Source organism: Excalfactoria chinensis, chromosome 10 (assembly GCF_039878825.1).
Source record: "Excalfactoria chinensis isolate bCotChi1 chromosome 10, bCotChi1.hap2, whole genome shotgun sequence".
Lineage (NCBI taxonomy): Eukaryota > Metazoa > Chordata > Aves > Galliformes > Phasianidae > Excalfactoria > Excalfactoria chinensis.
The window spans coordinates 7,848,897-7,874,132 of NC_092834.1; the positions used below are offsets into that span (position 1 = coordinate 7,848,897).

General features: G+C 39.4%; 1 long non-coding RNA gene across 1 annotated transcript; it reads right to left on the reverse strand.

Moving 5' to 3' along the window:
• Positions 1-9,670: 9,670 nt before the first annotated feature.
• On the reverse strand, positions 9,671-24,910 carry LOC140257026 (uncharacterized). The gene is made up of 4 exons (XR_011904907.1): positions 24,828-24,910; positions 18,820-18,984; positions 12,750-12,875; positions 9,671-9,723 (listed from the first exon to the last, which is right to left on the reverse strand). It is a non-coding gene; the product is annotated as an uncharacterized lncRNA (long non-coding RNA).
• Between the last annotated feature and the right edge of the window lie 326 nt (positions 24,911-25,236).

Sequence of the window (25,236 nt, forward strand, 5' to 3'; positions counted from 1 at the left end):
CTTGAAAAGACCACAAAGATTATTTAGTCCAACAGTCAGCCCACCCCCACCATTCCCACTGACCATGTCTCTCAGTACCACATCCCCACGGTTCTTGAACACCTCCAGGGACCACCATCTGGGCAGCCTGTGCCAATGGCTCACCAACATGCTGGTCTTCTGAGGGGCTTCTATGGACATCTATGAAAAGAAGGTACTGATCATTTGACAATTTGCCTTCCAAATGACAATTACCTTTTGATTTGAGTCCCTGCCCTACGTAAGCACAGCTTAGCTGGAAGGTCATTAATTCAGAGACACTCTGTCATTTTTCCAAATTTCTAAATAAAATCAATACTCCCATACAAAAGCACTCACTTGTGTAATATCATTGCCAGACTCCATATGGTATTCCAATGACTGGTCTGGATTCATAGGCTTCTACCTTATAGCTTCACACCTACCACACCTATAAAAAGCAGAGTTACAACATCACTATAACCAAGAATGTCGTATAAGCACACTGATTAACTCAGACAAAGCACTGGGGATGTCTAAATCACAACCAAACCATTGTATTTCATCTAAAGCTACATGTTTGTTAAAATGGCAACTGCTGAAATGCCCCAGATGTGTCATTGCGGAATAGGATGATGCTATTGGACTATGGCATCAAAAGATGCCACGTTTCTTGAGACACATCATTAGGAGGTAAGGCTTTAGTAAATCATATTGTATGGAAAGGGATAAGAGAGTGCAGAACACTTCAAAAGGAATAAGAAACAACAACAAAACCCAGCACTGCAGCTTTAGGACCAATCCACCGTGTTACACATTTTACATTTGGAGAACTGTCAGGATTTACAAATGTACAGAAGACACCAAGATTTGCAAGAGTTAAAGGAGCAATTCAAACCTCTTGAACTATATTTAGTGTGCGTAAAACTTGCTACGGTTCATGGACCTGTTTCTTCCATCAGTTAAGTTTGTATTTCTTTCAAAGAGCAACTCCCTTTTCGTGCTTTTAATAACGCTGGTTTTCTGCTAACTGAACTTTCATTGAAACAGTGGAGTCTCTAAAAACTAGACTGGCATATACACTTATTTGGATTAAAATATGCGTTTTCCTTTGCTTCTTTACACACAGGCTTCTCTTGTTCATTTTTTATTCCTCCCTTACTTGGCTCTGTCTGCAATTTCATTTACTTTTTTCCCCTCCTTCCTTTTTTGTTTGCCATCTCTCTGGAACATAATGAAAACATGCAGCATTAACGCAGACTTGGAAATAGCACAACAGGATTGCTCATCCCAAATATAAACACATTCCTTTTTCTGCAGTTATCTGACACCTTCCTAAAAAAAAAAAACCAACAAGTGTACACATGGAAACAGAGAGCGGCTGTCACTGTGGTCCAGTAGTTTCATTGTAAGTTGTAATGTCTGGTAACTTTACTGCAGAATTAACTTTCTATGCCTATACAGAATGTTTACTTATGCATTTATTAACGTGCACAAAAACACAAATATTTCTAAATTAAGGGCTACACGTTAAGCAAACATAGCTGCCGCTACAATCCCATGCTAACAAAAATTGTTGCTAAAAGAAGCTGACACGCTCATAGCATGGGCTTCTTTAACACAAAATACAGGTGACAACAAGCTCTTCAGATCAAGTATATCCCAGGGATAGGAATTAACATCTTAAAAATCACTGTTCAGAAAGATGACAGCTTGCATTCACAGAGCACCGTATTAGGAAGAGCATTTTAATAGCATTTTGAGTGTTACTTAAAGTGAAAAGAAGAGCAAGAACAAAATACTAAGTTATATGTATACTGGATAAAAATAATAATGACAAAGTTTATTAAAATCCAAGTATAATTTTTCTACAGTAGTCACATATCTGAATTCAAGTGAGGATGCTCCATCTCTTCCTCACAAAACTGATTCCATGCAGGAAAGACAGACGCCGTAAAAGGCATCAAGTGAGTGCTGTTGACAGGGTGGTAGGCTGGAATACCAGACAGGAGAACTTTGGCTTCAACAGCCATTTCAGATCACTATAGCTGCAAACACACAGACTATAAAAAGGAAAAGCACATGAGTGACAATATTATGCTCTGGGCAAGTTTCCTTAGCCTATTTATACCAGGTTTGAATTTGATGATAAGAGTTCCAAAAGAGCATTTCATTAACCACGTGTATCTAACGCTGCTGTTGGAGATTCTCAGATGGCACCTATCAACAGAATATAAAGCACATTTACTTTATGGCTACAATTTAAAAAACAGCAAGCTGGCTTTGCTGATGTTATACAGCTATTTCTGCACTCTTCAGGACAAAACCCAAACTCCCAACATGCTTACATTCAAATACTATCTCTTTTCATCTTGGAACTACTGAAAAACATTCCTTCAAATGAAGGCACACAGAGCTCAGCTATCTATTGAAAATGATCCATCCACCTTCTGAAGAATGACAAAATATTAACGATAGCTTGTGATACAAAAAATGATTACTGAGCACCAGCAGTCTGTGTTCTTGCTACACCTACCATGAGAAAAGGCAAAACCACAATCCCATACCTACAGTGACTGGTTTTAATACCATCTAAATCCAACTCTTGCAGAAGAAGAGTGGGGTTTTTTGAACCATGTCAGAGATGAGTAGGGAGGAAATGAAATAGCCACTCATTCACTGAACTTGCTATGGGAATGGACAAGAGCTACCTTTTCTTAAACAAGGTGATCCCTCACAGATTCTGGCATCTAGCGGCTCATCTGCAAGCAGCCAAGTCAAACACCTGTATGCCAGACAAAACCAGCTGTCTGTGTGGCTCTGCCAACTCATCTGCTCAATATACCTCCTCCTAGTGGGCTATGAGTTTTCAGTAAATACACAGTTCAAATAGAAGCGGTTTGTTTTTCTTTTTTTTTTTCTCCTGTTCTCTAATCTTATTTAGGACCTCAGTTTTCAAAGAAGCCATTGACAAACTACAATGATGCCACTACCTGCATTACCACCACCAACTGGGCATCAGCTCAGGTTAGTTGGCTAACATAGAGATAAGTGACATGCACATGAAATGAGTGTGCATTATAGTGCTGTTGTCTTCTCAGTGTCATTCTTAAGTCCATTTTCCAAAATGAACTTTTCCCAACTAAGAAGAAGAAATACATATTTTCATCGCTCACACCAGTGAAAAACCCCAGCAAAGTCCTCAAGAAACAAACTTAGAGGAAGGCCTTCATTACTCAGCCTACCCACCATTCATTCTAAACACGTGGTAACACTTCTGCTCCCCTCATTGCCTAAAGACCTGCCTTCTCCTTAACTCCCAGGTCATCTTACCCATCTGCTCAGGGAAATATGCCAATATTTATCTGGATGAAGGAGAAAAACAATTAAACCTCTCTGTAAGAGTTTTCATCTCTCTTCTCTCTCATTCTTTTCCCGAGCATGGCAGTTTTTGAGAAGGAGAGGTTAAATTTCTACCAGAAGACCATGGATCAATTTATGTGCACTCACCTTTGAAATACTCCTATCAGCTTTGCTCCTTGTTTTCTGGGTGCAGGGAAGCTTCTCCCTGCAGTGAACTCTTTGTTCCCTCTTTGTTCAAACAGATATCTGTCTATTTTCAAACTGGTAAAGCTTAACTAGAGCTACGCAGGATGGATCTGACCAGGGAAGCTAACACAAACCAGCAGGACACTTTTGGGGTTGTGTACATTCCCTTTATATGATGTCACTCTTACTTCTGACTGGGGGGAAGTGCATTTATACGATTTACTTTTCTAAAATACACAAGCAAAGTACAGAAAGTGTTTGAAAGTTGTTAAATTCAGTATATTTCAACATCATTTATGGCGCAAAATAAATTAAAGGATGTGAGGTAGATTTAGATCCTCAGTCCTCTCACAGCTAGGAAATGTTTTCTGTAATGTTTATGGCTATCCATAAACTGCAATGTAAGTATGAAACTCTACCTTTAATGTTTAAAAAGCCATTGCCAGAATGACTTTGGAAGCGCATTGGTGTATTATTCAGTTCTGCGGTACTTTTGTAAGCATGCAGATTTCATTGGGTTTGAGTGTAAGCTCTAGAAGACAGCTCTCTTCTTTGGATGGGATATGGTCTGGAATAGTAAGCACATTATCAAGAGTTAGCGCAGTCAGCTCTCCTAATGATATGGATTCACATCTTTCATTGTTCCTATAAACTCTTTCTATAAAGAAATGACTGGGTTATTCTGAAGGAAGAATTTATCCATTATTTTGAAGTCTTATATATGTTATTTCATCATTACATCTTAGCAGAGGATGGGATGCATGTCCTGTGGCTGGCTGTTGTGATTCAGAATGATTAAGAGGAACTGGATCTTTCCAGAGGAAGAGCAGGAAGGACATGACGATTGCTGGTGCAGCCTGTCTTCAGGAATCACTCATGGCAAAGTGAGTAAGGCTTTCCTGGGCAGAGAAGTATCAAGAAGAGTGTGGAGAACTGAGGCTCTTATCCACAGAGTTAGAGTTTTAGCTTGCTTGTTTGTTTTGATTGTTATCATCTTCCTCTTAAAGCACTAATCTGTGAAATCTGCAGGCTTATTTCAGGATAGGTTCTCTGTTTCTTCTTCTGGCCTCTCCAGGTTTCCCCTGCTACACAGGAGCAGCTCAGGTTCTGGCAGAAAGGATGCCAAATGGCTATTTACAACCAATCATGCTCAGACCAAATAGCACCAAACTCATACTCAATCTGGCTGTAAATGCTGTTTTGGCAGCTGCTGCATAAGTGGATTAACAGTATATCAATGAAGAAGGGCAGCAGCCACCCCAGTGTGAGCTGGGGCCCTCCCTTACTAAAACGTATGCTGACTTATATGTTCCTTTTATTGATATATAGCCCTGGATGCAGAACTCTTTCTTTTTCTTCTTCTTTTTCACTTTGCCATCATCATTTATAATTACAAATGTTTGGAATTAAAATATACGAATGCATGTTACAGGAAACTACAGGAAACTACGTTTTTGTTAGTACTGCAATATTTGCTTAAGACTGGATTAGTCCCATTCTACTTAAGCAGGCAGAATTCTTAAGAGAACACTGGGGAAGTTCTGTTTCCTTTAACTACAAACAAAACAGAAGGGCAAGAAAAGAAAACATTAAAAAAACCCAATTTGAACTCAACTTAAAAGCAAAACTTTACCCTTGATTTCAAATCTGTTCCATAATCAAAAATATGGGATGGAATACCTTTGAATAGAAGACGCATCTCTGTATTAAAACAATATTTGACTGCTGCTGTCAGAGTGGCAGGATGTCCAGCAGTGTATCTGCACCAGGATCAGAGTTCACCCCCATTTTAACTACTGATTTGTGTGAGGGAACGTGAAGAATTTAATCCAGCCTGCAAATTATTCCGTTTCCCTTCATTCTTTTCTCTGTGTCGGATACAGTTCTTTGGTGGGTGTTTGTTTTTGCAGCCATAGTGATGAGATATATTTGTTGGCTGCAGTCTAAATAGTTCCCAACAGTTATCTACTGGCATCGACTTTTAATTCAGCAAACCCAGACGTTTTGCCTGCTTTACACCCAAAGGAGGAGAATTTGGAGACTACGGTCCCAGAGCAGCTCTTATGTTATTCTTCTAAATCAGAGCCATAATTCACCATTTTGAATACCACAAAAAGTCAAGATGGGTACTCGCACTAACCCAGAACTGGATCCATTCAAAACTTTCATATAATTCCATAACTGAGGGGGAAAAAAAAACACAACAACGGATGACCTCATTTAAAGCATAAATATTCTTCAGAGCAACATCCTTTATAACAATAAATCACACATTTTTTTCTCACAGTGCTTCTCTGCTCCTGTTCTGTTTGGGGTGAAAAACCATCAGCATTTGATTTGACAAACTGCTGACAAAACCCACTTGTTTTCATGACAATATAGGAATCAGACATATACTGGACGCTGATACGTATCTGGCTGCAGTGCACTGAAAAGCAGGAGGATGTGTGTACAAATATGCTTTGGCTGGTTGACTTTGCTGACCTTGGCCTTAAGCAATGATTTTGACAGATCTGCATGGCTCATGGCTTTGTGGAACAGTTTAACCCCAGTGACCAGCTTGGAGACTCCAGCTGTGACTTTTTGGGGGGCTTCTGAATGATAGAAGGACAGTAACACTGCAAGCTGCTGAAGTTAAAATCCATCAAAGCCCTCAGCCACCGCAGCTCACAGGAAACGGATCTCTCTAGCAGCTCAATCTGTTATAGTAAGCTGTGGCTCTTTGGATGGAGCACCGCCCAGCCAGGCACCCCTCCCACCATCCCGATAGCATCTAGCAGGCTGAGAGCTGGAAGCAAGAACTTCCTTAGGCATGCCGGCATGAATTGGCAGAGCTTGGGATTCAGGACACGTACCCACACGAGCTGTCCTTATTCTCAGGGCTGGAACAGCCCCATTGATTCAGTGCATCCAAAGTAATTGGATTATGAAACAAAAGCAAGTTCTTTGCTTGTGCTTTCTCTACACCACTTCCTATGGATACAGGGTGCTTTTAGTTCTGTTTTCAAAAAGAGGAGGCTCTACTGCAACAGTTAGTTCTGGGAAGCTGTGCATTGGGAAGGGCTGGGTGTGCGGGTACAAAATTCTGGGTCTGGGGGGCCAGCAGTTGTTAATGTTGTTTCAAGTAACTCTGGGCAAATTCCCAGGCACTCTGACCTCCAGCACTGACACAGAACAAGCACTTGGTTTGCTAATGCTCGCTTGCCACCCTCGGGAGCCACTCTGAGCCTCTATGGGAAGTAGCAGAGCACCATGGACTGGATTTTTACAGTCAAGTCACAAAAATGAGGTTTGCTGTTGAAAGGGAATTAAGGTACAATCCTGCTGACATAAAGCAGAATCAGTGGAAAACTTTTTGTCTCAGCCACAGATTGAATCCAGTCTGAGGACAGGGATGATCTCAGGGGCTTCTCCCTGTTCCCCAGATTGACTGCATTCCAACACATTCACTTTCCATCCTGCAGGAGCCATTGTCACAGCAACTGTAAGGAGCCCTTTGTGAGGGGCAGAGCTTCACAATGCCGCACTGTAGGGTCAATTTGTTTCCCTTTCACTAATGAAGATGTATAGGACATGAAGTGCTAGTCACTGCCTTTTCCCTATTCTGCTGGAGGAGATGGCACTGCTGTTCTCAGTGCAAGCAGGAGCAGGGCCGGCAGTCAGAGCAGCCCACGTCCTGCAGGATGGGTGTTGCTAGTGAGTATCATTGTTTGAAAGTAAAAATAGTTTCTAAACAGAATGCTGTGGGAGGATAGAAGCTGAGTTAAAAGTTGGGCAGAGGCCAGCCTGGCTTTCACGGAGTAATTGCTAATTGTGTAAGCTCTGCCCAACGCTCTGTTTACCAAGGATGTTTTGCCCATTTTAGCTGAGGTGGGGCTCGTTTCCTTAACAGACACAGAACAGCGCTGCAGTCTGCTCTGTATCCTGCTTCCACGGAGCATGCTCAGATCCAGAGGCATTCACAAAAAGTAAAAGTAACCCCCCCATCTCCCTACTCTGCAGTGGGCTCAGATAAAAGGATCAGGATGCCCTTCATGTTGAGCATTTACCTTCCCTTATAGTATATTTCAAGGCCAAGGTCAGTGCAGCGCTTGCCCCAGTTAATCCTCCTTGTCGGATTCAGCTTCAGTGCAGCACTGCCCGTGTTCCAGTTTGATCAGCAGCGCATGTGAGCAGTACATGAAACCGAACCTGTGTTCCCTGTGACTGTTGTTGGGTTGCTCCCGCTCACGATTACGGATAGCAGCAATATCACATGTGGTGTGTTGATATCAGCTAATCTCTGTCCTGTCTGCAGGAAGATGAAAGCTGACATTTATTTACTGGGAAAAAAAAAAAGGTACTGTGGGCTGCAAGCTTTACAGTGAGCACTAATACACTCATGTAAGTGATTTAAATCTCATAACAGCACTGGATGGGAAACCGCAGACTTTTTCTTTGTCTGCTAATTAGCATTTCTCTCCTTCATTAATAAAATCAACCCAAGACTGAATCAAAGTTTTTCAGATAACCTAAAGCTTAAGGCATGTGGTAAGGGATTGAAAGAGCAGTTTAAACTCCACAGAACTCTTTGCCAAGAATTCAGAACCAACAGCCAGAGTATTTCTGCAAATCACTGCCAGATCAGAGGATTAGAATTTTACTACGATTATTCCTGTGCCACATTACACAGCATTAGATTAGCTCCCAGTTAGTTAGCTCCCACTTCTGATTTGCTCTCATGTAATAGCCACATTCTTAGAAGTCTTTTTGGACGGTTTGAGGTATTTGTGCAGTCCAATGCTAAATCAGAATGCTTGATCTGGTGTTTTAACCCAGCACACGTAACCGGATAGGCACTGGATGGCCCATATGGAGCACTGTAGCTATGTTACACATAGTGGCACTGGAGTTAATTACATCTGCACCAGAAGTCTTAACTCTGCATTCCTCAGCCTTTGCCAAGTTACATCTAGAACATGGAAAACCTTGTATGACTGTGTTTGTTTAATGGGAGTGTGATCCACATACCTCACCCTTAAAAACAAGGAGAAAAGGAACGAGGACATCGGTCTGCCACTTTTAACAATGACACTGCAATTGAGTAGGCCACCACTACCAAATAAAGCACTTGCTTGTACCCTGTCCCAAATCTGAGTTATAGCCCCAGGGATCTCAAGGCCTCCCAATTATACTTCCTTTGCCTCTTGTCTTCAGCTTGTTAGCACACCCATCTGACTGAAGCAGACTGCCGCTGATTATGTACCACGTCCCACAAAGAGAGAGAGTGGACCTGAGTGGAAGGATGTGTGATGTGTCATGGAACAAGAATTCTGTGCAGAAAAACCTTTAAGCAGTGATGTCCCTCAGGGTTTGTATTCAGTGAACAGCATACCAGTCCTTGAGAATGCATTGAATTTGGAAAGATTTTATGGGCAGTGAAGATGACAAGTTTATTACCAAATTCTTAGGCCCAGTGCTTCTGGATCATGTTGGAATACCAAGAATATCCGTAGTAGCTCCATAATGTATCTCTATGATTCTATGATTCTGTGGTGAAGTCCCTGAAACATCTCAGTCACTTCAAATGTATTGTGCCTTTGTTGCTAACACATAATGTGAACATATCTGGAAACTCCAGACTGTGCAGTATCTCTGCTTAATCTGCTGGCCATCCATCAGTCCTGGATGGATGGAGACAAGACTCAAATTCCTCCTGCAACCAAACTTCCAGATGGAAAAAGATGACGCAGAGAGGGAAATCAGACCAGCCAGACCCTGACTCAGAGATTGCTTGCAATTCCCGTGCACTCCCTTGTCAGGAAGGATGTGGGAACACTCTTTCCCCATTTCCTACACCAGCCTTCTGGTCCTGTGATATGGAAAGTGGTGATAGAAAAGACAGACCTGCTTACCTTGTGTCCTGTAGAACTGCATGCTGAGTAGACACTTGACTCCAAGTTCTTGTATCCAGACAGATCACTAAACCCTTGTAGCATCTCTATGAGGATGGGGGGGAAAGAAAACTTGTAGCAATGGGACTGGGCAGGTGTGTTGATGCAGCAAACTGGCTAGTGATTCAGGCCTCCCTTCTCAGCCACTGATGAATGCTGTCCTGATAGCACCTCTTGTCCCAGTCTCAAGACATGGCTGTATTTACATCCCAGACATCACGGGGTCTGCTCCTTTGGCAGCTGGCTAAAAGGAGGAGGAGAAAAAGATAAAGAAAATGAGAAACTAAGCTCACGTACTGCTCTCTGCTTTCTCTTTCTGTTCAACTTTAACTCCTCAGAATTGTAAGTAGTAACAGTGAGGTGAATATAAGTAAACTGCAAAGGGATTACTTCCGAGTTTCACTTTTCAATAGCAAGAACAAGTCACAGAATAGCCCCATAAAGTAAAACTGGGATAGCTTAGAGCAGAGTATCACTGAGCAAATACTTCTGGCTCTTATGCCACTTTTGCTCAGCTGCTTCTGCCCAAAACTGCCAACATCTGAAATGCACAGAGGTGGCCAAGAGGAGCTGTTGCTATTTCATCATTTCTGGGAGTGAATGTCAGCTGAAATAAATAATAAGAATAATAATAAGGAAATAATGTTTCCCTAAAATCTAAGCAAATTAGTGCCTGCCCTAGAGCACCACAGCACATAACTGCCATCCCATGCAGCCTGTCTTTCCCATCTGTCTCTACCTATGGCACGCATAAGGCATCCAACCAATAGTATTTCCAGTGAGTTGCTTTCAGATAAGTCATATTAATGCATAGTATATAATGTTACATAAGGCCTTATTTACAAGCAGACCGTGCCCTTTAAAATAATTGAAGGAGCACAGCTTCCCAGAAAAGAGAGTAATGCCTTTTGCATGCTAACAATTTTCTTATTGTTGTTTTTTTTCTTTCCCTTTTGGACACAGCCTCGCCTTTATCTCAGGAAATCCTTCCAGATGCCAGAAATTCATCTATTTTAGACAAGTAAAAAGCAAAGCTGACTCCTAGAACCTTACTGAAATCAAAATACATATAAAGAGAAGATTGCCTTTCAGTAGAATTTTGGGGGAAATTCTGTTCTTTGCTCTAACCACATAATATACTCTTACTTCATGCTGATATATTATGAGATGCTGAAGAAGGTCTTTACTTTTCTAATATTACTTTTGCTACCTGTGGCTTATACAGAATAAGCCCAGTACACATTGCTATCCATCTTATTCTTAAAGCTCATGTTTTCTAAAATTATGTTCCATAATTAAACAAAACAATACTATAATATAAGAGCATTAGTTTTAATGAAAGCCAGTTCTGTATCAGTCTTTGGCTCAATTTGCTCTTCACAGACCCCTGCAATAAAAGGATTAACTATTGCAAATCCTCCTGGTACTTTACATTTAATCACAAGCAATTTATGGTAATATATTCCACATGTCTGATACCACTGAGAAAAAAAGTTGCAAATAAAGCTTGCTGATGCCTCCAGGAAGAAAGCTGCTCATTCTGTTCTAATATTAGAAGCAGACTCCAGCAACACAATGTATAGCATTCGCTCTGTACCCCCAAATGCTGGGAGCCGTTGTTTGATGCTCATACAGAGCCAATATGAGTGTTGGGCACTGGATGGACTGAGTATGTCACATGAATCCTGGATGATTTAGAAATATCAAAAATTGAAAAGGAAACTGTGCTGATGTTTCAGTGCAACCATAGAAGAGCATCAGCATTAACGTGCTTTCTTTTCATAATTGAATGATGTCTCAGAGAGAGAAAGTATTTTTGAATACAGCATACATTCTGCCTTCTTGATATTACACCCACTCACAGATGGTTTTTAAATCAGCCAGATTTTAGAAAAGCAAAATCTTCTTTTTAAATCAAGCTACTGCAATAGAAGTTTGACTCTGGAACGCTCTCACCTAAGATGGGCTGATAGATGCTTTGTAGGAATTTGACGGCACTGAGATATTCACCGATTAGTTCTCTCTTGATCCCGGATGAAGCCAGGGCACCTGGCTTTCTCTCAATTTACAGTTCAGAATCAACCAGGAAACCTGGCACACTCAACTTTTAATTTGGGAAAGGGAAACACTGTTTGGCAAGCTTGCAAGGCTGCTGACCCTGCTCTGCTGGAGCCACGCAAGCCATTCTGCTCTGCACCGCATCCTGAGCTACTCAGTCAGTCCTTGCACGAGTCCTGTTAATCTGATCTGTGTGAACAGGAACCTACAGAGAAGAGCCACTGGGTCTTCTGATCATTCCATGCCTGGATGCAGGTGTAGGAGCCGGGAAGCGCTATGATATGATTTTATCTGTTTATTTTGCTCACCTGTGTAAGCGTATCATGGAAGTGAGGGTAGCATTTTGGTAGCTTTCATGTTCTGCTAAGCAAAAGAGCACTCACTAAGAAGTAGTGCACAGCCACGAGAATGTGTGCCAAGCTGCTGCTTCGACAGCTTCCAGTTTGTGTCAGCAGGCAAAAACAGGAAAGTGAGTTTTTAGACTGCAGATAGAGGACAGGTTGGCATTTATATTTAGATATTAATTAAGCTGATAAATTAATGGCTATTTTTCCCATGTTCATAATTTTCAGTTTCAAGGTTGGCTTTTTTTCCCCCTCCTCCTTCTCAATTTTCTTACCACAGCTCTTCCCTGAAGGCTGCAAACCTAATTATGAGAGGAGTAAAAGAGCTAATTATTTTCCCAGTAACATCATGTCATCACTCATGATGTTAATATCGTTAAGTAATGGTTAGGTATCTTCGATTTCTGCCTTTTTAAACATGCATTCTGGCTTGATGGGTCCAGCAGCATCAAGCAGCAACAGGGTCTAGGCACTAAGCACGCTCTTGACCTTGAAACTGGTCACTTCCATTATCTATATGTTACAAAAGTTTGCTATGTGTGATGTTAGGGATCAAACTGGCAAAACTCAAACAAACTCTTCTTTATGAATATCTCTGATTGAACAATCAATACATTTCTTATTGAAACTAACTCAAAACCACAATGAGGAGGGCTTTAAAGGAGAGAAGTGCTTGTGCCACTGGGTAACTAAACATGAATTCTGAAAGATTAAAAAGTTAAGTTTAGCTTAGGGGTTTTTCTTTGGTTAAACAGAAAAATATAGACAGTTTTGGGGACCATTTGTTTTCCACAGCAACCCTCATTAACATAGGTTTCTTACAATACAATTTTTCTAAAGACATCTCCCAAGTAAAACCCAGCCTCACCTGAGCTGGGCAGCTTTGGCTTTCCATGGTGCCATTTGGGATGATCTCTTGTTTTCCCCATTTCAGGATGTTCGGTTCAGATGTTCCCTTTTCTTCATGCTGCTGCTGTCTGTCACCCAGAAAGGTCTGGCCAGGGAAAAAAAAAGGCAGAATGGTAATAAATATAAAGCATTGCTAGGGAACGGCTGTCAGTTGTGAATTCAAGGCTATAGCAGAAGATTTCAGATGAATGGTTTTAATGAAAACAGATCAGATATCCCAAAGTATTTCAATTCATAGCCACAGACAGAAGGAAATAAGATGTGAGTTAAAAATGCTCACCAGCTCTGTTCTGGGACAAACAGATCACACACCCATCTCTTTGTGATTTATTTGGCCTTGGAAACCAGAGGCATTGTTACTCATCTGACTGGGAAATGCTACATTTAATGGAGCTGAATGAAGTGGGTAGAATTAGAAGCTGTCCATAGAATCGGGTTAAGTGTCATGTTATCTGATTTTTAAAAATAGAATTCCAGTTATTTTTGTTGCTGGGGAAAGTTCTCAGACGTGCAAATCAGTAAAACTGCCTCATGTTTCAGTAGAATGTATGCCATGATAACAAGCAAGTATAACATAAGGAAATTCTTCCCAGATACACAACTCTGTCTATTGCTTTTGCCAGATTTAAGCTTCCTGCTATATACCAGAGGTTTAGATGTTCAAATGATCGCATGGTGATCGTTTCAGTAATTTTAACTGTAACAGCAGCTCCTGTATTCTCTGAACTCTGAAACATCTGAGAGAAATTACGTGTGCACACATACCATTCTGTCATATGAACAACAACCTCTGAACACATTACGGGAAAATGCTATTCCAAATACAGCTTTAAAAACAGCTTCTGTGCAGACAGATTGATTTCTGCCTACTGGTATTTTGTTTTCCTCTGTCTCTACATTAATAACCTTTGCACTATAGAAAGTGAGGGAAAAAAATGGAAGGATGAGCGTGAGAATGAATTAGATGCGTTGGAAACCTGACACAATGTCCTCGCAGTGTTAATCTTTCCAAAGACAACACTTCAAAACACTTAAGTCCGGGAATTTAGGGTCGGTTTGGTGTGTCCCTTCCTGAATGCATGGTTGGGTGGGAAACTCAGAAATCTTTCTGCAGAGACTTCCTGCTAAAGAGAAAGTGCACAGCTAATCTGGTTTGCAGAAACAGATGTAGCTGTTGTTTTACTACCAGAAAACACTCAAGAAGAGGTTTGGAGTAATTCTAAGAATAAAAGATAAAAATAGAATTGAAAAACTGCCAGTTTGTCAGCATATGTTATATCCACAAGTAATGAAGGCACAATAGAAACAGACCAGAAGAGCAAAACAATTTGTTCTCAGCCTTTATGCCTAAACAATCTTCTTCTTTAGGGTTTCACTTCAGATTACATTTATTCTGACCCACAGATTATAAATATCATCCACACACTTGGCTTTACATCAGCCAAAGGACCAGCCATTGGTAGAGACTACAACGTCCACATCACAGTGTGTAGCAAATGAGGTAGAAACTTAAAGTGAAGATTCTTGATTAGTTTTCTCCAAGAACTGTCTAGCTCATGTGTGCCAATTCATTTCAATACCCTGGGATTCTCTTCAAAATCATGTTATTTCTTCAAGCCAAAGTGCTAATGCAGATAACTGTCTTCTCAGACCCCTCTGTTCTCAGACACTATATGATCCCCTAGTAGTAATTTCCAGATATTTGATTCTCATTCCAAAACCTGTACAAATTCATCTCTTCCTCTCCCACAAGGATCACTCACACAGCTGGCATCTACAACCTCTGATAATTTTTCAACCTAAATTATAATTCACTTAATTTTTTTTCTTTATTGTGGCTGTTCAGCTTTTTAAAATCTCCATGCTTATAATATGATGAAAGATTTAAGGTAAGCAGTTATTTCTTCAAACTGCTGTATTCAGTCTGTGCTTTCACATTCCCAAATGAATTAACAGCTACTGTAAGCTCATGGTACAATAACCTTAGAAACCAGGTATTTTTGTAACAAAAGCAGAAAAGGCATCTAAGTTTTTTTCCATACTATTCTTCCATAATGCTCCAAGTCCTGACCTGATGGAATTTTACCTCCCAATCCATTCTCTCCCTATTTATTGAGATTATCATCAAGAATGCAGAAACAAATAGCATTTGTTGTGATGAATAAATGTTCTTCTCTTGAAAGCAGACTGTTCCTAGCAACTCATTTTACGAAGTTCGTGAATTAACATATCAATGTGAATTCTGCCTTAAGCCTGGACCCCTATCTGAAGATAAACCCCAAGACTATAAAACAATCACAAGGAACTGGATGGCACATATGATTGCCATTTAAACCATGTAGTCTGATATCAGTCTCATAAATCAAATCTTACAGTTTGCTGGCCTATCACTTCTACACTTGTGTCAGCTGTATTTTGTATAATATCAGAATCACAGAATCATAAGGTTGAGAAGAACCTCTGGAGATCATCTAATCTACCCCCACATAAAAGCAGTTGCAAACATCAGTAGGATAATAGGCCTACTGTCTGGATCATAAATTAGTTGGTCTGTGGTAATTTTATTCCAGAATCTGGAAGAAAAATAAAGAAGGTAGACGTAGGAGTGGAAATGGTTGAGAGATATTTCACAACTAGTGGATGAACAGTACTTCACTCCCTTGCATGAGAAAAGCAATAGGCAAAATATCTACATTAGTATATCTCCCTTCCTCTGTGAATTTGAGAATAAGTGACTTTGACATGAGAAGTGAAAATTTAAACAGAAAAACAGAAAGGTGTAATACAACTTAGAGTCTGAATGTCTTCTGTTTTTGTTCGTACATTTCTGAATGCCCAAGCCAGGTCAGGTGGCAAAAATGGCTCCTTATAAATGAAATCTTTTTTTCACAAGAAGAAAAAGTGGAAGACATTGGACTCATAAGTACAGAAACTCTACTTAAAAATCAATTTAACATAATATATGAATCCGTGGTAAGCGGACACACCGATACATGACTGAACTGATCAGAACACACAGGAATTGCGTGAACTACCTATTTATTCTATAAACTTACCTATATTTGTTCTATAAACTTGTAACAAAAAAAGCTTGAACGTTACTCATGTTTGCTTCTTATTCGGCTAGGATAACTTCATTGCATGAAGTCAATACAATCTAAGACTCTAGATGCTTTCACAAACCACAATGTCACATTTAAATCAATACACTCAATAGAGAATGTGTAATGCATTGATGCACGTTGCCACAATTTCTAAGAATCATTGACTGCGATGAATGAGTTTTCATTTTTGAGGGAGAAAAAGTTGGAGGGGTGTAGGATTAATAAACAGCCTCACTTTTTTACTCTAAAGATGATGTTACCACATCAGACCGATCTGAAATACGAAACAAAAATCTTCCACATACCGCAGCTCTTTCTCATTACCCATCTTGGCAATCTCCACAGAGCCAGATCTTGTGCAAACCAATGTAAGAATGCAACTGCACATGCTTCACTAGCTTACAGTACATCTCAAAGACAAAGTAAGCATATGCACAGAAGGTTTATCTACAGTGGAGCTCCTACCATGAACTGCCCTGCTATCAACCATGATGGGAAATGTTTGCCTGTAACCACTGCCACACATAACACCCAGCTTGAAGACAGCAGCACACTGAATACCTGCACTGCTCACTGCTCAGCAGAACTTGCTTTATGCAAGTTCTTGGTTCTTGGTTATGCAACAAACAACTAAATCCACTGCAGATGGCTTTCTCCTCTTTTGCTTTTGTTTTCCTTAGAGTTTATTATATACCACATTCTCTTTGTAACAATATTGAAGGAGAAGTTATTGTTAACATAATTTAACCACTCTCCTCAGTAAAAATGTACCTAATTCGGGTGAAATGGTGTTTTATTCACTGAGAAAGCAGGCATCTATTCTAAATCCTTTTCAGTGAGTAAAGCATGATGACACATTTGGCATTAATTACTTAAGTACTACAACACTTATTTGCAGAACTTACTGACACTAAAAAGTAACATCCCTTCTCCCATCCTGCACATCTCTAGGAATCATCAGCATAACTTGCAGCACAAATTAATTTCCAAGGGCCAGGCTGCTTCACAATATACACTGTGATAAAAAAATCATTTTCTCTTCACGTTGAAAAAACTCATTCCATCTCACTGCCTCCTCTTCCTTCCTGAAATTGCCTTGTTCTCCAGTGTATCCACAAGGCTGCTGGAATTATCATTTACTTTGCCTGACACTCATCATATTTCATCTCCTCTTTGAATCTCACTCGCAAGTTTCATCTTCCCTTCCCAAATTTCCCTTCACGTCCATGAAACCTCCAGTGGCCATTTCATCTTTAGACCTTGGTGCTGTTCAGGCAGTTGAGGTAAATGATGTACCTCAGCACTTTTTACAGAAAATATAGAAAAATACTATTCAGGATAATTATTCAGGAAACTGCTGTGTCAAAGCCTGAAGATTAGGACAACACAGGAAGACATGAGAATAACATTTGGAAAAGCATAGTAAGACCACCGCAAGATCCCATCTGTTACCAGCAAGCTGCTTCTAGCCACAAGCAAGAGAACACTATGGTTAATAGATGATAACAAACACAGCTCTAACGCCGAGGTGTTTTTTTTTTCTCATTCCTGTGCTTTTAGTTGCCTGTTTTCCATTTTTTGCACCACTGACAGCATATAGCTGTAGAAATACTGGTTACAGAAGAAAAGCTCTGCACAGTTCCAGATGCCACCTAGCCATCCTATGCTGAAATGCATATCTTAAACCACCGAGTGATTACAAACTATACTGAAAGAAAACTGCCCTTGAAATAACTGCTCTCACAAGCTTGCTTCTTTTTCCCAGCCTGCAAGTAATTCAAAGAATGAAGATGGTACCACATAGATATTGTTAACTTCAAGTATTATTCCTGATTAAAAAAAAAATAAAAAATTGCAAAATTTATCAAAATGCCTCAACAATCATTGTAATAATTGTCAACAAAATCAGCAAAGCTCATGCTTTCATGTGCCTTTTTAGGGCTAGTGTGCTTTACCCAGCACACCCAAAAGCCTCAGTGAGTCCTCATGGATTCAGCACAGACACTGCTTTTGCAATATGCTGCTTCTCTTTTCTGCTATGTTGGTCTCAGATGCAAGGAAGGCTGAAGCTCCAGCTGAAAGTTTTCCAGCTGTAGGAGTGGAGCTGGTGCTATAAAGGCAGTAACCCAGAGCTGGTCCTCTGTTCTGCCCAACCCATCCGAAAACAGAAAATGGATGAACGCAGAGGGAACACTCACTGGAGATTCATAGCTGTGATCCCCAAAGTTCTGGATTTCCAATACATGCAACACTTCCTCTCTACTTTCCAATGTGTTATTTTTGAGCAACAAAATCTGTTTCCCACTCTGAAATGTTACACATGTCATAGAAATTCAACAGGTGTGATCAAAATAGATATGGTTGCTGCTAACCCTGTCTCAATTTCTCTACCTTTAAAGCACAAAGAGCTGCCTTCTGACTGACATTCCTCTCGATGAACATATTTTGAATTAAGCACAGCGATGCTTAACTAATTTATAGCAATTTCTATAAGCAAATTATTATTAGATTTACTGTCATTTAAGTGAAAAATATATCAAAATGTAATTCTTCTTTACTACTTTATGAAGACAAACATGGGTTGTTGGTTTGCATTGCTTTTTTTCTTTTAATAAACTATTTTAAAAAACCTCAACATTTCATAGCCTTTACTAGGATTACCAGTTCACGAAGCTGGATATAGAGCAACAGACTAACAAATGAGACAAGTGACTGGTCCCTATGCCAGGATATGTGAAACAATGAGAACAGTGAATCTTAGTAGTAAATCAAGCATGCTAAGCTGGCTTGCAAGTATAAACCGTTTACAGGAGCCACATAAATTATTAAAGCAACAACGGCATTCCCCATCCTTCCAAGTTTAACTACAAGTGTGCAGGATTCCTAACAGCACAACATGACTTGCAAAAACATTTAAAAACTTACAGATGCTGCCAGGCTTCCATAATACTTTCCTGCTGATGGGAACAGAATCATCCCTCCTGATTTTTACAGACCGAGGCTCATTACTTTGATCAGTTCATGCCAGAGGTTTACAGTCACCAGGACTATTCCTAACAGCTTCTTTTGCAGGACCAAGTTTGGCGTTTCCTAAGTATACACAGAAAGAAGAATCAGATACATTCTGTGTTGCAATCTTTCAATTATTATTTTTTTTTTTTCTTGGCAAGACTCCGAAAATATTTTGGGGGAAGGAAATCAGGCTTTAAAAACACAATTATAAGTCAGATTAGGCTGTGTATTAAAAATAGTATGAAAAAATAACTTCATCGAACCTAGAACTCACATAATACTGTACTATATTGCACATTCCATTGCTTCTGGTCACTTTTAGACTTCACAATAGTTAAGATGCAGACAGGAAATGACACATGTAGAAATAATGCTATAGATGACAAAATGGGATGCACTTACAAAATGTATGTGAAGAACCATAGGTTTTTCAATGTACCTTTCAGTACAGATTAAGGCACTCCCTAAATATTATTACAGTCTAAACCTTAGACGTGGTATAACAAGTACAAGAAGAGAAGAAAGAAGGAGCTGTTACAGAACATAATGGATAAAATAACACAGAGTATGTATCACTCTCAGTAAGTACCTTGAAGAACTCCTATCAGCAAAAATACACACACATGGTAGAGGCTCATCTGAGGTGCCTATCAAGTCTCTAGGAACTAAGCACTCTTGATAGGTGTTATGTGATACAGAATTAGGAAAAATAAAGTAAATAAACAAAGAAAACACTTCAGAGGTAGTGAAAAATAAAGAAAATGGCATTTCAGAGTAGCAGAACAGTAAAAGGGAAAGGGAAGGGAAGAAAAGGAATGATTACTCTAAAGCTTCCTTCTCTGTCATGATAACACTATTGCATTCCTTATCAACCAGAACCACATGGTCAGATTTGACTCCTTCTTCATGCAAAACTGAAAGAATCAGAAGAATGCCACTTATTCCTCTCAGCTCACCACCACTGCTCAGATCCAGCTGGCCTCCCAAGGCCAAAGCACCTTTCTCCTCCTGGAATTTATTTGCTGTTTCCCAAAGCTGTATCAAACAGAAGAGGACAAGATCACCACTTAGGATTTCTTTGTTGACTTTAACAGTTCTTTGATGTTCCTTGTTTTGTCTGTTCACTAATATTTTGACATAATAGCCTGCAGTTTTGTCCTAATTGCATATGTGTACACTTAAGCCCTGGAATTTGCATTCCTGAGTGACCATTTCTATTCAGAAATTCTTTATCTCAGTAATTCGCACCAAGATGAAAGAACAAATTTTCTCAGGGGCCACTCTGAAGCGAATCTTAGTCAAGAGTTCCCTATATCCAACAGAAGAGCAAGCCAACAGTGTTTTCAGGGCTCTCTTTATTAACGAGGGCCCTCCTTCTACTCTCCTTGTGGACAGTGTCCAGTTTTCTATGAGAATACATACACCATATACCACAGCACAAAGTTCTTTTCCTGCTAACAGATACCTTGCCTCCTTCCCAGAGAGCCCCAGCTCTTACTGCTATTCTATTTCCGTTTTTTCCAAGTGTAAATCTTGGAGAAAAACAGCCAATTCTGTATTATTGTGTTCCACTGAAAAAACAGAGGACACTTATTAACACAAAGAAGTTATTTCAGTGAGAGAATTATTTCTCCTCAGAAGAGGTATTCAAAGAATGAGTGATCTAGCTTTCATTTTGGAGTAGCACATGCATTACACATTGTGATGACCATTTTAGCAACTGTGTAGCTCATCTATTACATGTTTATGTGTTGTCTTCATCCCTATACATACATATCATCTCTCCCACAGCTCAAAGAGGCACTAATTTACTGACCAATAGCAACTGAGCAACACCAAAATGTTCAGTCTCTCAAATGAGAACACTTGCCAGAGTCTTCAGACATATGAAATACTTTCTGTAGGCTGTGATGTCTGACATAAATACAATGTCAAAGCGAGGTCATCCAAATCAAAACCAGAAATAGAGGAATGGTGGCAAAAAAATGTTAAAAACAATTACAATACACATGTTCTTTTCCCCTTAGGACAACAAGATTCTCATTGTGTTCCTTTTTGTTATGCCAGAAATATTTAACTGATTCATGATTCGTGGTGTAAATACATAGGTCAGTTTCTGTTCCTGTTTTTTAATAGTTCATTTCATGTAACATATAGACTCATTTGAACCAAGGCAGAAGTATTCTGATTGCCAGTGGTTCTTCATCTCTAAACCTGGACTACAATAATCTCATGTGAGAGTTGTGGGATGCAGTTTCCAGAAAATATGTTTAGGAAAGTTTCAGAATGGACAGACATGAACCCTTGGTGTTGTTATAAATGTGATTGCTTTGAGAGACTAAAGCAGTTATTTCCACTAAAGAAAACTAAGGGAACAGACTGTCTTCTGCCTTTATGTCATCACCAGAGGGAAGTGAAATCCGAAAGGAGACAAGTGAATTTGAGGCAGTGCTTGATGCACAGAAGTGATTCACTGTAGAAGATAAAGATCATGGTGCTCGCAGTGCTAAACAGGGAAGCAGGGGCAGCCCTTAGTGCTATCTATACTCAGCCCTAAAGTGGGAAGAGACAGAAACAGATGGGTTCACAAGAGGTCACACAAAAATGTCGCTTTTCAGTTTCAAGAGCAGTGGGTTCGCAGTGGCAGGACTGCATGCTTAGACAATCCCCAAAGTCAAAGTCAGATGAAGTTATGGAGTTTAGAGCTTTTTTTTTTTCTTTTTTTTCTTTTTTTTTTCCAACAGAGTTACTTTTTATATGGGGGGGAAAAAAAAAAAAAAAGAAGAAGAAGAAAAAAAAGAAGCCTAACAAAAAGCAAATCTCAAACATGGGTAATCATGGAAACCAAAGTTTAAACAGATCAGTAAACAAGAGAGACAATGACCCGATTTCCACCCTTTATAAACAGGGCCACACCTCACCACAATGATTTTGTGTCAGTAACTGGGGGTGATGACAGAACTTTGTAGTTCAGTAAGTGCAGTGCACTCAATACATTGGAAGTAGGGTGGAACATCACTTAACAAAATTCTCTTCAAGCAGATCTGTAGTAAACAGTACTTAAAAGCAGCCAGCTGGGAGCTTATCATGCATGTTAAGGTTGCAAATTAAATACAAACCTTCCACATAATCACAGGGGTTGGAAGGGATTTCAAGAATCTACTGAGTCCAACTCCCAGCCTGGCCAATGGCATGGCCAATCTCATTGTTCTGCTCACGTTACCTTGGACAAATAATTCATAACTAGAAAAAGGGGAACAGTTAAATTGCCTGAGTTAGACATGCCTAATGCATGGCTGTGTGGATAAACATAAGAAGGAATGCAGCTTTGTTATGGGTGTTTCTGCAGGGGCTGATAAACAGTAGTCACTGATGGAAGTATTCTAGCTCCTTCAGAATTAATATGGAATTCTTTGCAAAACAATTATTGTTCCTGGAAGGCAGACTTTAATACTTCTATACTCTTATATTAATTTACTGCTCCTGAGAATACAACATTTTTTCATCCTGATGAAACAGCTCAATTGGAAGAGAGAAAACATTCATTTTTACAATTTCTCAACAGGACATGCTCTGAAAAGGTCTAAATTGAAGACATAATAGAATAAATCTACCACAGAGATGTGGATAACAATCCAAACTTTAACTGGCAAGCATTTGACTGTGTTGAGCACGTTTCTCTCTCTCCTGTAGCATCTTTTGGTTATAAAGCACCACAGCAATTAAGGACTTTTTCAGCCAGCTCTGATATTGTTTCCATATCAGCATACTTGTTGCCAGTACAACACATAAGCATCCTGTACCCCTTTTTTGTTGGAAGTTGACCAAGAGGTCTGCTTAATACACATCTACATTTCATTAATTACTGCTCCTCAGCAACAAACGCTACAGGAAAACTTAGTGTGGAAATTCACAGCCAGAATGGGAGACAGCAGAACACACATCTGGCAGAACAACAGTCCTTCAATCTTTGCACATAAACTACTTAATGCTTTTTGTGCTTTGAATGGATGAGTGTTTGGGGAATAGATGAGAACAAGGAACTGGAGTTACATTAATAACAAACTGATTAATCATCTTAACAGCCAAAAAACTCGTAACAGCAAGTAGAAGTGATATCTACGCTCTGATTTTTAGCATGGGCCAAAATAATGCTGGTGTGAAGTAACAAAATGAAAGGAGACATTGACCTGACAAACATATTCTACTCCTGTGTAGTACTATTTATTCTGTATCATTAATCAAATTAGACTCCTTCTTGACTTTCAAAAGAAAAATAAAAGACAGCAAAACAAGACAAAACATAGACATTGTCCCAAGGCTGGAAAGGACGGGATTACAAATATTCTCATCCAACCTACACATGATTAAACATTCCTTGAATGTTTGTCAGTATGAACAGAATTTCAGAAATTGCCCAACAGCTGTAATGCAAACAAAAAATCATGTTTTCCATCCTGAAATAAGGAGGTACACGTGTTGCATGAGCTCACAGACCTACTTAATGTTCTGTCAATTCTTCTAAATATAGATGGCTGGCCTTGTTCTCAGACTTATTTAACGTTCTTGTCTATGCATTCCTTGTTCTTGCTATCAGATTTGACTAACCTGTTTTAATTTGTATTATTGACAAATACCAATGCATGCACATATCAAAGTATTTATAAAATGCTCTGTCCCACATTACTGACAGTTTTGAGGCAATTAAAAGTTGAAACAGTTCATACTTTTGTGTAAACTCGTGGTCTAGATAGATATTTTGTAGGTCTTCTCAACCATTAACTTCTCTTCCATGAAGGGAAAAAGAAGAGAGGAGATTTTATTGCACTGAACAATCTAACAAGGACTCAAAGAAAAAAAAAGGGAAAGTATGTTTTCAATAATTAACACATGCCCTTAAGTCTGGTCAGTTGGTACACTGGCATAAGTTAACAAACAAAACATGAAACAATTCCACTTAATAAAGCTAATAATTGTTAGGAGCAAATGTAGTTTCTATCTGATGAAAAAGAAATTGACCAAAGTTGAACAGACCTGTAAGCTTTCCTGCAGGAGAGATATTCTACTTACTTACATACATGTGTAAGGAAACCTCCTTTTGTTTCTTTTCATGGAGTGCTATGCAGTGGGAAATGAAACCATTTTTGGTGACAAGGGTGGTGGTGACTGCATCGTCACACAAACAGATGCATGAAGAAATTTCTGTGAATGATTATATTTTGAGTACATATACTTCTGCAATATTTGCATACTAAGTAAGTAAATACAGATAGACTGATCCACAAGACAGCACATATAAGGCTCAGTCTATGGAAGCTAAAAACCCTGCAGTCTAAATATTAGCTACACGCAAAGAAACAGAGCACACGTTCTTAGTAACATGGCTCAGTATAGGACATAGCTCTATAATTATGCTTTTTATTGAATATTGATTTAAAAGAGGCTTAGTTTTGAAAAAAAATGAACAAACAAAAAATATAAACAAAAAAAAGATAAGCTCTTTAGACACTGAGATAAGCAAGGTAAAGTGTTTAGATTAAAATATTTTGGGGGCAACCTGATCAGAGAATGATATCCCTGCCCGTGTCAGTAGGGTTGAAGTAGATCACCATTAAAGGTCCCTTCCAATCCAAACCATTCTCTGATTCTAGGATTTTGCTGCTTTGAACTAAATTTCGACAGGCCCCCATTTCCATTAACATACCAGGATACCAAACCCCAATCTGAACCGCCTGTCTGTGAAAAGCATGAAAGTAAGTTTGAGTGCTAGGCAGAAATTACTGGTAACATAGGAAATTAATTACACCTTTCTCCGAAAACTTGTTGGCTTTTCATATTTGGCCGGAATGAAGAAAGTTCCTTATTCCATCTGAGCAGTTTCAGCATCGCTTCCAAAGGAGGCACAGCAAAACCTCACTTACTAGAGTTGACCACGGAGTGGTGCTATGGGAACGAATATGGATTTATTTGTTCCTTGATGGCTCTGGGATATGCCGAAAAGCTTCTGTGATGAGAAGAAAACAAACAGAAGAAAAGGAAAAGAAAGAAGAAAAGAAAAAAAAATTAATTAAAAAAAGAAACAAAGAAAAGTCAACCTGCTTTCATGCACACTGATGGTAGAACTGGCAGCAAGGCTTCTTATGAAAAATATGTTTTGTCTTAAGCTTTTTAAGTTGACCAGCTTTGAATTTTGCTGATGACAGTAAGGTGCAAGAACAGCATTTAGAGGATGAAATGTCCTCAGCAAGGATCTGCACCATCACTGAAAATCTTTAGCGTAAGCTGTCTGGAAAGTAAACCTGTACTGTATCCACATAGAAGTACAGAATC